Genomic DNA, 12,883 nt, shown 5'->3' on the forward strand with positions numbered 1-12,883 from the left:
AGCCTGTTTCCCCCCCTCTGCCTGCCTCTCTGCCTACTTGTGATCTCTGTCAAATAAATAAAAACAAAACAAAAAAAGATCGTTTTGCAGTTCTTTTTGTCCTAATGGTATATCCCACTAGGAATGAACGAAGTCCTAGGTTTGAAAGCCACTGGAAATGATTCATCTTTCTCTGGTTTTGACACAAACTTCATATACAGGTTTATTTGTTTCATTTTACTTTGGATTTTTAAAACTTAAAAGTCTTTTTGTATTTTATAATTCAATGAAATATTTACAAGGTTCCAAAGTCCAAAATAAATTATGTTTACAAAGTATGTATTAGTCCCCTTCATTCCAGGGCCTCTCTCCCCCTGCACATAGCCATTTAAGAAGAAATTTATGGTTTATCCATTTTTTATAAAGGTATATACTATTATTTAAATGATAGCTTACTGTACATTATCTTTTTTCACTTAATAATATCCTGGAATCAGTCACTTCTTTGTGAATATAGCATAGTTTATTCAATCAGTTCCCTACTGATGGGCATTTGAGTTGTTTCCAACCTTTTGCTATAATGAGTGCTGTAATGAACCTCCTGCACATATCTTTTCTTACTTTTGCTGTCAGATCTTTGGAGTGGATTCATAGAAGTGAGATTCCTATGTAAAAAGATAGATGAATGTGTAATTTCAGTACATATTGCCAAATTCCTCTCCCTCCACTATCATTCCTGCCAGCAATGTATGAAAATGTCCATTTTCCTGTGGACTTACCAACAGAGTATAGTGTCCATTTTACATTTTTTGGTGTATCTGATAGATGAGACATGGTTTTCAAGATAGTCTAGATTTTCATTTCTCTTAGGAGTGAGAATGAGTGCCACGTCAAAGGTAAGGACCATTTGCATTTCTTTTTCTGTGGGCCACCTGTTGATATCTGTAGGACATATATGGATTCTTGGTCTTTTTATTCTTTATTTTGAGAAGCTCACTCCATAATAAGGCTATTAAACCCTCATCTGTGATGCATGTTGCACATTTTCTTTTCAATTTGTCACTTGTCTTTTCCCCATATTTATGGTGTTCGTTTTGTCTTGTTGCTCTAGAGGCATTATTTTTATGTAATTAAATCTACTAATCTTTTCTTCATTAGTTTAGAATTTTTTTAAAGATTTTTTAATTTATTTGACAGAGAGAGAGAGAGATCACAAGTAGGCAGAGAGGCTGGCAGAGATGGGGAAGCAGGCTCCCCACTGAGCAGAGAGCTTGTTGGGGGGCTCAATCCCAGGACATTGAGATCATGACCTGAGCTGAAGGCAGAGGCTTAATCCACTGAGCCACTCAAGCGCCCCATTACTTCAGGATTTTGAGCCGCAGTTGGAAAAGTTTTTCCCATTTCTAGGTTTTAGAAGACTTCATTCAGGTTTTCTTCCACTGCATGTGTGGTTTCGCTTTCAAAATTTAAGTCTACCTTCTATTTTAAATTTATCCTGGTTTATAGTTTGACAAGTAAATCCAGTTTACATTTCTTTTTTTCTGTGTAGCTACCCACTTACACCATTACCCCCTGACTAAGAAGTAGTGAGGAAGTTCTAATTAGCATTGATTTTCCTACTCACAAAATCCTTTGTGGTTATGCTGTGGTGATTGCAGTGTCTACATTTACTGCTTTAATTGTGCCTACTCTTTTGTAAGCTGGATGATTTAAATGCCAGCAAGGCCTCTTTTAAATTATAAAGGACCTTCTCTTCTTTTTTGATCTGTCAACAGCCCTGGGTGGCAGAATATTATCTTCTCCACTTCACATATGAGGAAACAAGTCTCAAATGTTGGCTTGCCCAAGATCACACCATGTCATCCATCTCTCAGTCCTCACCCAGTGCTTCTCCCATCCTGGGGCTGAGCCACTTCTCTGCACAAGGCCATAGTCAGTCATGGGGCAGTAGAGGAGAACTAATCTGGAGGTGGAGACTGCCTGTGCTGCCTCCTAGCCCTGTAACCTTGAACACCGCTCTCTTTGCAGTGGCAGATCTGTATGTGAAGTAGTTGCCAACAGGCCATTGTTTAGCAGTTTAGTAACCTGCCTCCTTTTGATAAACAGATACTTGGTGTTGCCCTATGCAGTTCTGATTGTCCTCCCCATGATATAACTGATGCATATATATGCACACCAACCAAGGTTTTTTGGGATTTCTAGTCCAAAACACAGCAAAGTAAGATTCTTTAAATTTCCCAAATGTAAACTTAAAGTGTTAAATAAGCTTTTTTTTTTTTTTTTTTTTTTTTTTTTTTAAGACATGCACACTCCTTGAGAGTAGCATATGCCCCTCCCCAGCTTGATGTGGTACTCTCGAAAGTTTTTCCCTGTTCTAGGCTTCTATGATTTAAAAACCCAGACTGGGAATCAGAGATCTACTGTTCTCAGTTATGATTGATTGGATGATTGATTCCCCCAAGGGAGAAATCTATTTTCTTTTAAGATTTTATTTATGTTTTTTTCAGAGAAAGAGCATAAACGGGGAGTGGCAGGCAGAGCAGATGGAGGGAGAAGCAGGCTCCCTATGAGCAAGGAGCCTGATGCAGGACTTGATCCTGGGAACCTGGGAACATGACCCGAGCCTAAAACAGATGCTTACTCTACTGAGTGACCCAGGCATCCCAGGATCTATTAACATACAAATGCTCTTTCTGTATCTCTCTGAAGCAGGATGGTAAATTACACAGATCCCACACATGTCACAATTGTGTGGTTGTTGATTTCTGTTCTGCCGGGCCCTGTCCTGAGAGCTTATGGGTGATTTAGATATGCTGTCTGTACTCAGGAAGCCTGCAGTTCTAATGGGGGAAGCAAACATAGGAACAATCAGTTAAGTGTGGTTAGTGCCATGATAGAGACATAACTGTAAGGGCCTATTTAACCAGAGCAGCTCCATCCAGTTAAACAGTGATTTTGTTGTGTATGCAGTAAAACTTAAACCGCCCTTGACAACCTCCCCCCCCCCTTCCCCCGCAGCCCCGGGGAACCTACTTAAAAACAAGTCCCGGAAACCAGTCCCAGGTAACAAAGCCCAAATACAAGGGTGGGTCAGGCCAGGTGGAGGTATCCAATCAGTGGGAGATTATACTGTCTCCCTAGCTACAAGGAGTATGGGCCCCGCCCTTTGGGTGCCTTTTGGGTGCCAATTCTGACCAAGATGATAGGCTAGTTCAAATATCTACTATAAGGTAAATTGTAATTCAGTTGGTCACTTATGTGTGACCTAGCGTGACTATGTAGCTTTCTCTGTGTGTTACAATCTCATTGGCCACCTGTGCATGGCCAGGCCCAACCACGTGGCCTTTGCCCTTAAAAGCTAGTCTGTAAGGCAGAGAGAGGTCGCCTCTTTGTAAGAGAGGGTCCTGGCCGGTCAGTTTGATTCTCGATGCTTGGTGTGAAATAGAGCTTTGCTTGACCTTCGCTTTGTATCAGTCTTGCTCTTTTGATTACAGACCCAACAATAACAAGGTGCTTTGGAAGCACCTATATCATGAGTAGTGGGAAAGGGAATCCAGAAAAGCCTTCTGGAGGATGAGGCTGACCCTGAGCTCTTTCCTTAAATAGGAAAGGTAGGAATTAATGGAACAAAGAATAACAAAGGGATTCTAGGCTATGGAGGGGTGGTTCAGTGGCTACTGTTCATTGGGGGCCTTCTCTTTCAGAATCTTTATATCCTATATCTCATTTAATCTCTCTAGCCATCCTGCAAGTTAGCTGTTACTTCCCTTTCAGACAAATCAGGAAAGCAAGAGCTGAGATTGCTAAACACTTATGGTCACAGAGCAAATAAGTTCCAAATTAAAACCTCAATCCAGGCCTGTCTGACTTCAATGCTGATGGCTCTGTAAATGGCTTAATGTAAACATGTTTCTAACCTCCTCTCTGCCAGGTAATCCTTTCTCATAGTGATGTACATTCAACTGGCTCCCTTCAGCTTCTTGGGGAACCAAGGTTAGTTTCCATTTGTTTGGTTGTGGTTTTTTTGATGTTGTTGTTTTTACCCTGCCTGAGACCAAAAACTGGCTTGATAGAGGCTGTCTGGCAAACACATTTGTTGTAATAAAATCAGTCATGAGAGCTGGCCCACTGCTTGGAAGGAACAGCAGGGAAGATTCCTTATTTCATCACCTCTGTACTTTTCATTTAGGCATGAAACAAGCTTTTATAATGGGACCTTGTCTTTCCCTTTTCAGTTGAGGCCCCCCAAACAGAACAAAACTAAAGTTGCCAAATGTGCCCACTTTCCAAAGTGAGGTGTTTACAGTCTCTGCAGAACTTACAGAAGAGCTGCTCAGGTTCCAGTTTTGTAAGCCTTAGTTCACTACCTGCTTGCAGGACATATGAGAAATTGAAGACTCCTGCATGTTTGACTCACCCTTGGGAAACTCAGTGGCCAGAGCAGTTTACCTACAACGACAGAGTGATGAGAGGTGAGTTTTCACAAATGCAGGGATGAACTAGTGTTTCTTCTGGAACAGATGTGGTCCATAGGGAAAGACCAGGCCTGGGTGAGGTTTTTGTCTACCTAAGAGAACTACTTGGAAGAGAGATGAGTTCTCAAGTGAAAAGAATCTGTAGAATGTGTCACCAAATACTCAGGGGCTATAGGTAGTAAGTGTAAAGTCTAGGAAAATGCATTGCCTGTGTCACAACTGTTGCAGCTAAGGATTCACAGTGATAAATCTTTGAGAAATTCAGAAGCGTATCCTCCAAGAGAAAGAAAAAGTCTTAAACTTCTTGTCCAGAGAGCCACACCACCAAACCATAGCTCTTAAGTCAGAACTTTTCTGCTCTTCCCTTTTTTCTGCAGCCTGCCTGCATCCAGCCCAACCCTGGAGCAGCTGAAGACAGCTACGGAAGTTGTGGGAGAGGCCCACTTGGACCCCTCTGTCACATAAACTAATCCCACCACCTTTTTCTCTTTGCTCAAACTGCAACACAGGTGTGCTGACATTTTGACAGATTTTTTGTTTACTTGTTTTCCTTCCTCACTAGCCTGTGAATACTTCGAGGTCAACTTGATCTCCGTGTACATTTCTAGGTAAACTCCTAAAACTGCAAATGGGTCCCAAGTCAACTAATTAACCTGATTTTTTATTCATAAATGTGGAAGGATCAACCAAAGATCACCAAAAATGAACAAAACAAACAACATCACAGAAAAACAAATGGGATGAACAAATTGAAACAACTGACCCAGAAATGGAAATACAAGGAACAGAAGAAAGTTTTCCTCAGCCTAAAGGAAACTTGAATCCCCACAGTTCAAGGGAGAGTGGTAAGCCAGGCAAGATGTTCATACGGAAAAACTCATACTTAGACACATCCTGAAAAAGTTTCAGAACTCCACAGGATAAATAGAAAATCCTAAGAGATTTTTTAGGAGAGAAAACAAAACAGAGCAGTTTACCTACAAAGAAATTATCTTGAATGGAACCTACCCAGGCTTTCACTAAGTTTAGCAGCGGGAACATCTCGTTTTAATCTTAAACTGTATCCCTCATCAGCCACGAGAGTCCTTTGCTATTCCTGGGCTTCATGTCATGAAGAGGCTATACCAGATATTTCTGGGGTCTTCATCAGCTCAGATCTGCTGCCAATTCTTGTTGCTAAGCTCCAAAGCTGATCTTGCTGTTGGTGTTTACATGATGAACCCCACCAAGCCACTCTACTCTGTAATTCTATAACATGCACAGCTGGGTTTTTTACTGCCTTCACGCTTTAAAGGAGCATGTGCATTTGCTTCCTGAACACACGCTGACTTACCAATTCAGTCTTCTTGAGAACAGAAACAGTAGTCGAAAGTATAGTACTCTGTAAATGGAAAACACAATTAACATCTGTTGGATTAATCTACGAACACACTCTCGTGAGCATCTGCAGTGCGTCTTATACTACACAACATCACAGAACTCAGAAAAGACCATTGAGATCTCCGCCTAGAGTTCATCAGACTGTGTAAGACAAGACTCTGGTTCCATGTGAATGTAATGGGTGGTACAGCAACAACAAAACACATGGGGCAATGCTCACTTCAGCAAAATTAAACATTTCCTTGCTTGGGGACTTTTCAGGTCATTATTTGTGAGCCTCTGTGCATTGGTTTACAAAAATCTATAGCATTTCCTCAACATGGTAGAACATTTTTACTTACCAACTCAAGAAGCATATTCTCAGGTCTATCTACTGGCTTCCAAAAAATGCAGTGGATAAAGAACATGTTAAATCCCACCAGGAGGATTCAATCAATTAGCCATATCCAGAATGTGAGACATTCTGCAAGATAAATGGCATTTAATTATTGTGGACTTTATTGGGTTTGGTCATGGCATTAAGGTTATATTTTTATCTGTTAAGAATCAACTGAAATAAAAGGTAAGCTGAGGCAAGCTTAAATTATTAGTAATAGAGTTTATTAGTGGAGGAACTGCAGTTTGGAAAATGTATGCTCCACAAGGTACAGGTGAGTGTGTTTGGGGTGGACTGTATTTATGGGCAAGGAGTGCAAAGGGAGAGTCCAGCCAGAGTCCACACAATAAGTTCATTGGCTTGAGGAAGGCAAGAGTTTCTTGGTGGATGTTCACTGGTCAGGAGCTAAATGTCAGTCTTCCGTAAATCAGGCATTTGCAGGAAATCAGTCTCTCAGTTCTTAAGTCTTGTTTTCCTAAAGGTACATGTGTGAGATTCTCTCTCATTTCCTCTGGTTCCATTTTAGATTGCAGTTCTTTCACAAATGATACATACTGAAATATTTATAGATAAAATGATAAAATGTCTGGGATTTTCTTTTAAATAAATACTGATAGTGCTTTTTTCCTCAGTATGAGTTTTTGTTACCTGGATATGTTAACTTTGTAAACATTTGTTGTCCTTTACACATATGACTTGTGCACTTTTTGTAATTAATTTCTACTTCAAAAATATGCAACATTTAATTTGCTGGATTTTTAAAATTTACAAATAATACAAATAGATGGCTAAAAATTTAGTTCATATGTAAAAGGGTATACAGTGAAATGTATGTCTTCTTCCTGACCCCTGCAGACTGGTTTCTTCTCACTGAGGCAACAACTGTTACCAATATTCATCTGGAGACAATTTTATATATGTATAAATGTATGTGCAAGCATGTCTAGGAGAGAGAAATCCATGTCAGTACTCATAGATTTTCTAGCTTTTAGGAATTCCATGTTATTTCATTGTGGCGAGCATTATTAGCACACTTTGTCCCAGTGCTGGACATTAGGTGGCTTATAGTTTTTGTGACCACATATTGCTTGCAAGACTGTCTTTGCCTACAGACCTTAGTATTTATGGGTTTTGTAATGTTAATAGGTGCGTCTAGAGTGTTCTCCAAGACGTTTGCCCTTTTTAACCTCCGTTTCTACCCACTGGTATCTAACAGAGTGCTGGAGTTTATAATCTCCTGAGGCATAAATAATAATGACCTCAAGAGGGAGATATTTCCAAAATAAATCAACCTTTGATTATAACAGTTCTTATTCAAATACCTTACACAAGGAAGACGTGGTTTATTTATAAATAAAATTAATACTGAGAAATGTCAACTGAAGTGCTTCCAGAATAGAAGGTTTTCCCTTCTAAATGGGGTGATAAATTAATAAAATTTCAGAAAAATGAAAACAGTAGGAAAGCTGAACTATCTTTATTTTAACAAGAAGGGTAATGAGATAAACTGAAAATTTTGAAAGAATGACTTGCTTATTTTAATGCCCTTTGTCTCTGACCCTACCTTTAGTCCCTGGTTCCACATCTGCTAGATCTTGCTGTTATTTGTTTTAAAAATGCATGTGAGTTTGAGCCCCACATTAGGTGTGGAAATTACTTCAAAAAAAAAAAAAAATCTTAAAAAAAAAAAAGAAAAAAGCCTGTAAACTTCATGGGGCAGGCTCTTTCTTGTTGACAGTGAAGCCTGTGTTTGGTTCAGGCTCAGTATTTAAGCGCTGAGCCCAGCCAGCAGCAAGAAGGAACTTCTGGTATTGGGTTAGTTTGTGGTCATCTGCGAATAGTCCCTGGGGAGAAGCACGTGGTAGTACAGCAAAAACTTTGTAACCTTTAGTGGATCATGGGCTCCTTTAGTAAGGATCTAAATCTCTCTCCAGAAAAATGCACACATTCAAGTCATACAATATTTCGCATGCAATTTTTAAGGGAAGAAAAATTTTTCTTTCTTCCCTTCTAGGTTCTTTAACTAACTTAATACTTAAATTGACAGAGGACAGGTTAACAGGAGAAAAACAAATTTAATTTTGCATGCACAAGAACCCCATAAAAATATGAAATATTCAAAACAGTGACCAAAGCAGGAAGCTTTTATGCCTTTTAGATAAGGAAACAATGAATTTGTGAAGAATTGACAAAACAAAGGGGTTTGGGTTTAGGGTAGCAAATTAATAAAGAAGTAACAAGATTTGTTTTTGCAGCTTTCTCAGCCCTAAATTGTGTCTTTGGTGATAAGAATCCTTCCTATCCTCTTAGTACAATGAAGGTGACTTTCACATGGGGAATTTATTTTCTGTTCTCAGGGGGCACAGAGGAGGTTCTGATTATCCTTGTACTGACTGTTTCTCAAGTAATTTTAATTCAAGATAATCTATATGCCAAAGTGGCATATTTTGGGGTGACATATTCTGCTCCCCTTCAAATTCACAAGGCTTTATAGGACCCTCAAGCCCTTGGCCTAGAAGGCTTACACAAGAAAGTGTAATATTTATATTTATATTTACATGTATGAATATGTGTATACATATATATATAAAATAGACTATGAAATATAAATATACTTACGTTTTTATATTTCAGAGTCCAATATAAGTAAAAGAGCAGATCTTGCAAAAGCTATGACTACTTTACTTTTGGGTCCTTTCTGGCTTCAAAAAAAAAAACCAGAGAGGCACAGATAAGCATCCACTCTGTGTGTGTGTGTGTGTGTGTGTGTGTGTATGACTGTGTATAGTCTACATATGCTTTATAGTTTTACACAATAGTCCTAGCTTCATGAAGGGCTGTAATTGGATATTTTTTCCATTAGATGGAGCTATATCTTTGTTACATGAGAATTTCATGAATTTTATTAAAGGAATGTTTTATAGGTAAAGAATTTTAAGGTGGAGCCAGAAAGAGATGCAAATTAAAATCATTTTTGGAGTAGCCATGCTACTTCTAACTTTTAAAATATCTTGAGTTGTTAATATGGGTGCATTTGCACAGGTCTTATTTTTTTACATGTTATTGATAGCATATTTTAAAAACTTTGCTTTTTGTGACCCCCTTAAAAAATACCCAAACCAAACTTTTCTCCTAAGATAGCTGTTAATAGTATTTCAATTAGGAGAGTCTCTTATGGTTTCATAGTTTGCTGGGGGGTGGTGGGGTGGGAGGGTTAGGGTTGCTGGGTGATGGACACTGGGGAGGGTATGTGCTATGGTGAGTGCTGTGAAATGTGTAAGACTGATGATTCATAGACTTGTACCCCTGGAGCAAGTAATACATTGTATGTTAATTAAAAAATAGTATTTCAATTAGTACATTTCTAGAAACAGGTCCACAATCACTTGTTGGGATTCTGAAATATAAAAACCAGATTTTGAAAACAAACAAACAAACCAAGAAATTCAGCTAAATTTGAGTTTTGTATAAACACTAAATAACATTTCTAGTGTAAGTAGGTTCAATGTAATATTTGGGACATTTCCAAAAACTTATTTGTTGTTTATCCAAAATTCAAACTTAATTGGACATTCTATACTTTGTCATGTAACCCATTCTGAAAGCCAAAGATTTTTGTAACTTATTTGATGGGAAAATATAGCCTATATTGATGTGAAACTATTTATAGTCTTTTCCTCACTTAGTGTGAATGTTTTTGTGAGTCACTGCAAAGATATTAACATGTTTGATTATGGACACTGCTGTGGCTCTGCTGGAGGTGTCGCATAATATATGGTATTTGTGCCAGATTATCTTTTCAAATTTAGAAAAGTACTGAATTCCAAAATACAGCGGTCTCCAAGGCTTTTAGAAGATAGCTTATGATTCTCTGGTAATTTTTTTTTAGTAAATAAGAGAAATAATTATGCAAAAGTTTATTTTTGAAGGTACTATAAGAAATTTTAAAAATCCAAAATTAGTTAATTATAGGTAATATGACTAGAAGTAAACCTCCGAATTTCCTTCTGAAAAGTGCGTCTTGGTCTTCCGCTGTCTTTAAGAACATCTGAAAAATAACACAGAGCACAGTGTACCTACAGTATAAACTGATAGTGGAGAGATCATTTAATCTTCTCCAGACAAAACAAAATCACCTTAGCTTCTGAAAGAGAGGTGGTGATCTTTCCTTCCCTTCAAACAAACAACCCCTATGGAAGGAGACTGCCTACCTTCCTTGGCATTACATTCCAGAATACCGTGATTTTGCTACTTAAGAAATGCTTTCTAATTCGTCTTAAATGTGTCTGCTTTTGGTAGATCTTTAATAGAATACCTATTGATTTTCTCCTCAGATTTCTCTTTTCAGATTAAATAATTGCAGTTCCCTTCTTCCATTATAGCCATTTGCCAAACCTTAGTATTATTACTACACACTTAACCTTAATCTGGTATAGATACAAGATTATACACACACAAGAATCATGCACCACAGCAGTGTCAGTGTTTATGATGTATTTACTAGGTCTTTTCCTGCTAGGCCTTTTTTACCACATCAGTTTCTTCTACTAACATTGACGACAGGTTTTTGTTCAATGAAATACCTAGTGTTCCCTTTCTCTTTTACGTGTATTTTTATATTGCACGCATCTTTTTTTTTGTTTTTTAAGATTTACTTATTTATTTATCTGACAGAGAGAGACACAGCAAGAGGGGGAACACAAGTAGGGAGTGTGGGAGAGGAAGAAGCAGGCTTCGTGCTGAGCAGAGAGCCCGATTCAGGGTTCGATCCCAGGACCGTGAGATCACGACACGAGCAGAAGGCAGATGCTTAACGACTGAGCCACCCAGGCCCACTGCATGCATCTTTATAAATGCTGGGGTTAAGAATCTGTGGCTTAGCGTTCCTCAGTCCACACTTGTGCAGGAAGCTGCAGCCAGATCCGCACTGGAACCCTGTTTTGCAACCAATATGACAATGAGGTCACTGTTTGGAGCACTCAGGGCAGGATTCATCCAATTGAGTAGGCAGTGGAAGTTGTCAAACAAGATTCAGCCACAGTTGGTTTGAAATCAAAACCTCATGCCGTGTTGGTTGCATTGAAGACAGCACAGTCAGAGCTTGTAACTCAGCAGAAAAATATTCTCCATGTGGACAAGCATATTGGTATGTCAGTTACAGGACTTACTGCCGATGCTAGACTGTTCTGTAATGTTATGCTCCAGGAGAGTTTGGATTCCAGATTTGTATTTGACACACCTCTTCCTGGGTCTCATCTTGTATCTCTAATTGGAGGCAAGACCCAGACACCAACACAACAATATGGCCAGAGACCATATGGTGTTGGACTGCTTATTGCTGGTTATGATGATATGGGCCCTCACATTTTCCATACCTGTCCATCTGCTAACTATTTTGACTGTAGAGTCCTGTCCATTGGAGCCCGTTCTCTCTCAGCTTGTACTTACCTGGAAAGACACATCTCTGGGTTTATGGAATGCAATTTGAATGAACTGGTTAAACGTGTTCTGCATGTCTTACAAGGGACACTTCCTGCAGAACAGGACCTAACTACAAAGAATGTTTCCATTGGAATTGTTGGTAAAGACTTGGGAGTTTATGATGATGATGTATCTCCATTCCTGGAAGATCTTGAAGAAAGACCACAGTGAAGGGCACAGCCTGCTCAACCTGCTGATGAACCTGTAGAAAGGGCTGATGAACCGATGCAACATTAAGTCATAAACCAGTCTATATGCGTATTATCAAGCCTGTAAGAATGCAGGAGCACTACTGGTGATTATAATCTATACTGTGAACCAAAAGATGCAGGGTCGTCCTATGGTATGTTTTGGGAATCAGTCCATGTGTGTTTTTTCCCAAGCAACTTGTCTGAAATCATATAATGGTGTGTGCATTTTTCTTTGACAGGCTCTATACCATCATTTTCTAGAAAGTATAGTTATCTGTACTAATGTTTTTATATGAAGAACATAGTGTCTTTGTGGTTTTAAAGACAACTGTGAGGGGGCACCTTGGGTGGCTCAGTGGGTTAGTGGGTTAGGCCTCTGCTTTCGGCTTGGGTAATGATCTTGGGGTCCTAGTATTGAGCCCTGCATTGAGCTGACTGCTCAGCGGGGAGCTGCTTCCCTCTCTCTCTGCCTGCTTCTCTGCCTACTTGTGATTTCTTTGTCAAATAAATAAATAAAATAAAAAAAAATGAAGACAACTGTGAAATAAAATTGTTTCATCTGCCTGGGGGGAGTAATGTGTGGCTTATTGTTATTCTACATAAATTCTTGATGCCTAAAAATGATTTTTTTTCTTTTGATGTGACTCAGGTGGGAAGAAAACTTCAAAGCTGGATTTGAACTTGAGATCATTTCCTTCATTATTAAAACAAAGAGACAAACAAAAACATAATTCTGTGGGGTTTTTTTCCCCCTGTCTTGCCTTATAAAAGCCATCCCTGGATCTGTAGTTGTCTGGATTTTGATTTGGGTATCTCACACTCATTTATGCAAGAGTTATACAGACACCTTTTGATTATACAAGGAAATAGACATTGTGTAGTCCTATGGAATGAAGCTCTGGAGAAAACCTGGCTTTGTCCCTGGGGCTCCCTTAATGTAAACTGGGGGTGAGGAAACTCATTACAAGGCCTCGTTGTGCCCATTTAGTGTGAAGGTAACA

At 39.0% G+C, this 12,883-nt stretch overlaps 1 pseudogene; it reads left to right on the forward strand.

Annotated features, from left to right (window-relative positions):
* The first annotated feature begins 857 nt into the window (after nucleotides 1-857).
* LOC132010522 (proteasome subunit alpha type-1-like) lies at nucleotides 858-11,928 on the forward strand (annotated as a pseudogene).
* The last annotated feature ends 955 nt before the right edge of the window (nucleotides 11,929-12,883 follow it).

The sequence above is a fragment of the Mustela nigripes genome, chromosome 2, assembly GCF_022355385.1.
Source record: "Mustela nigripes isolate SB6536 chromosome 2, MUSNIG.SB6536, whole genome shotgun sequence".
NCBI classification, from domain to species: Eukaryota; Metazoa; Chordata; class Mammalia; order Carnivora; family Mustelidae; genus Mustela; species Mustela nigripes.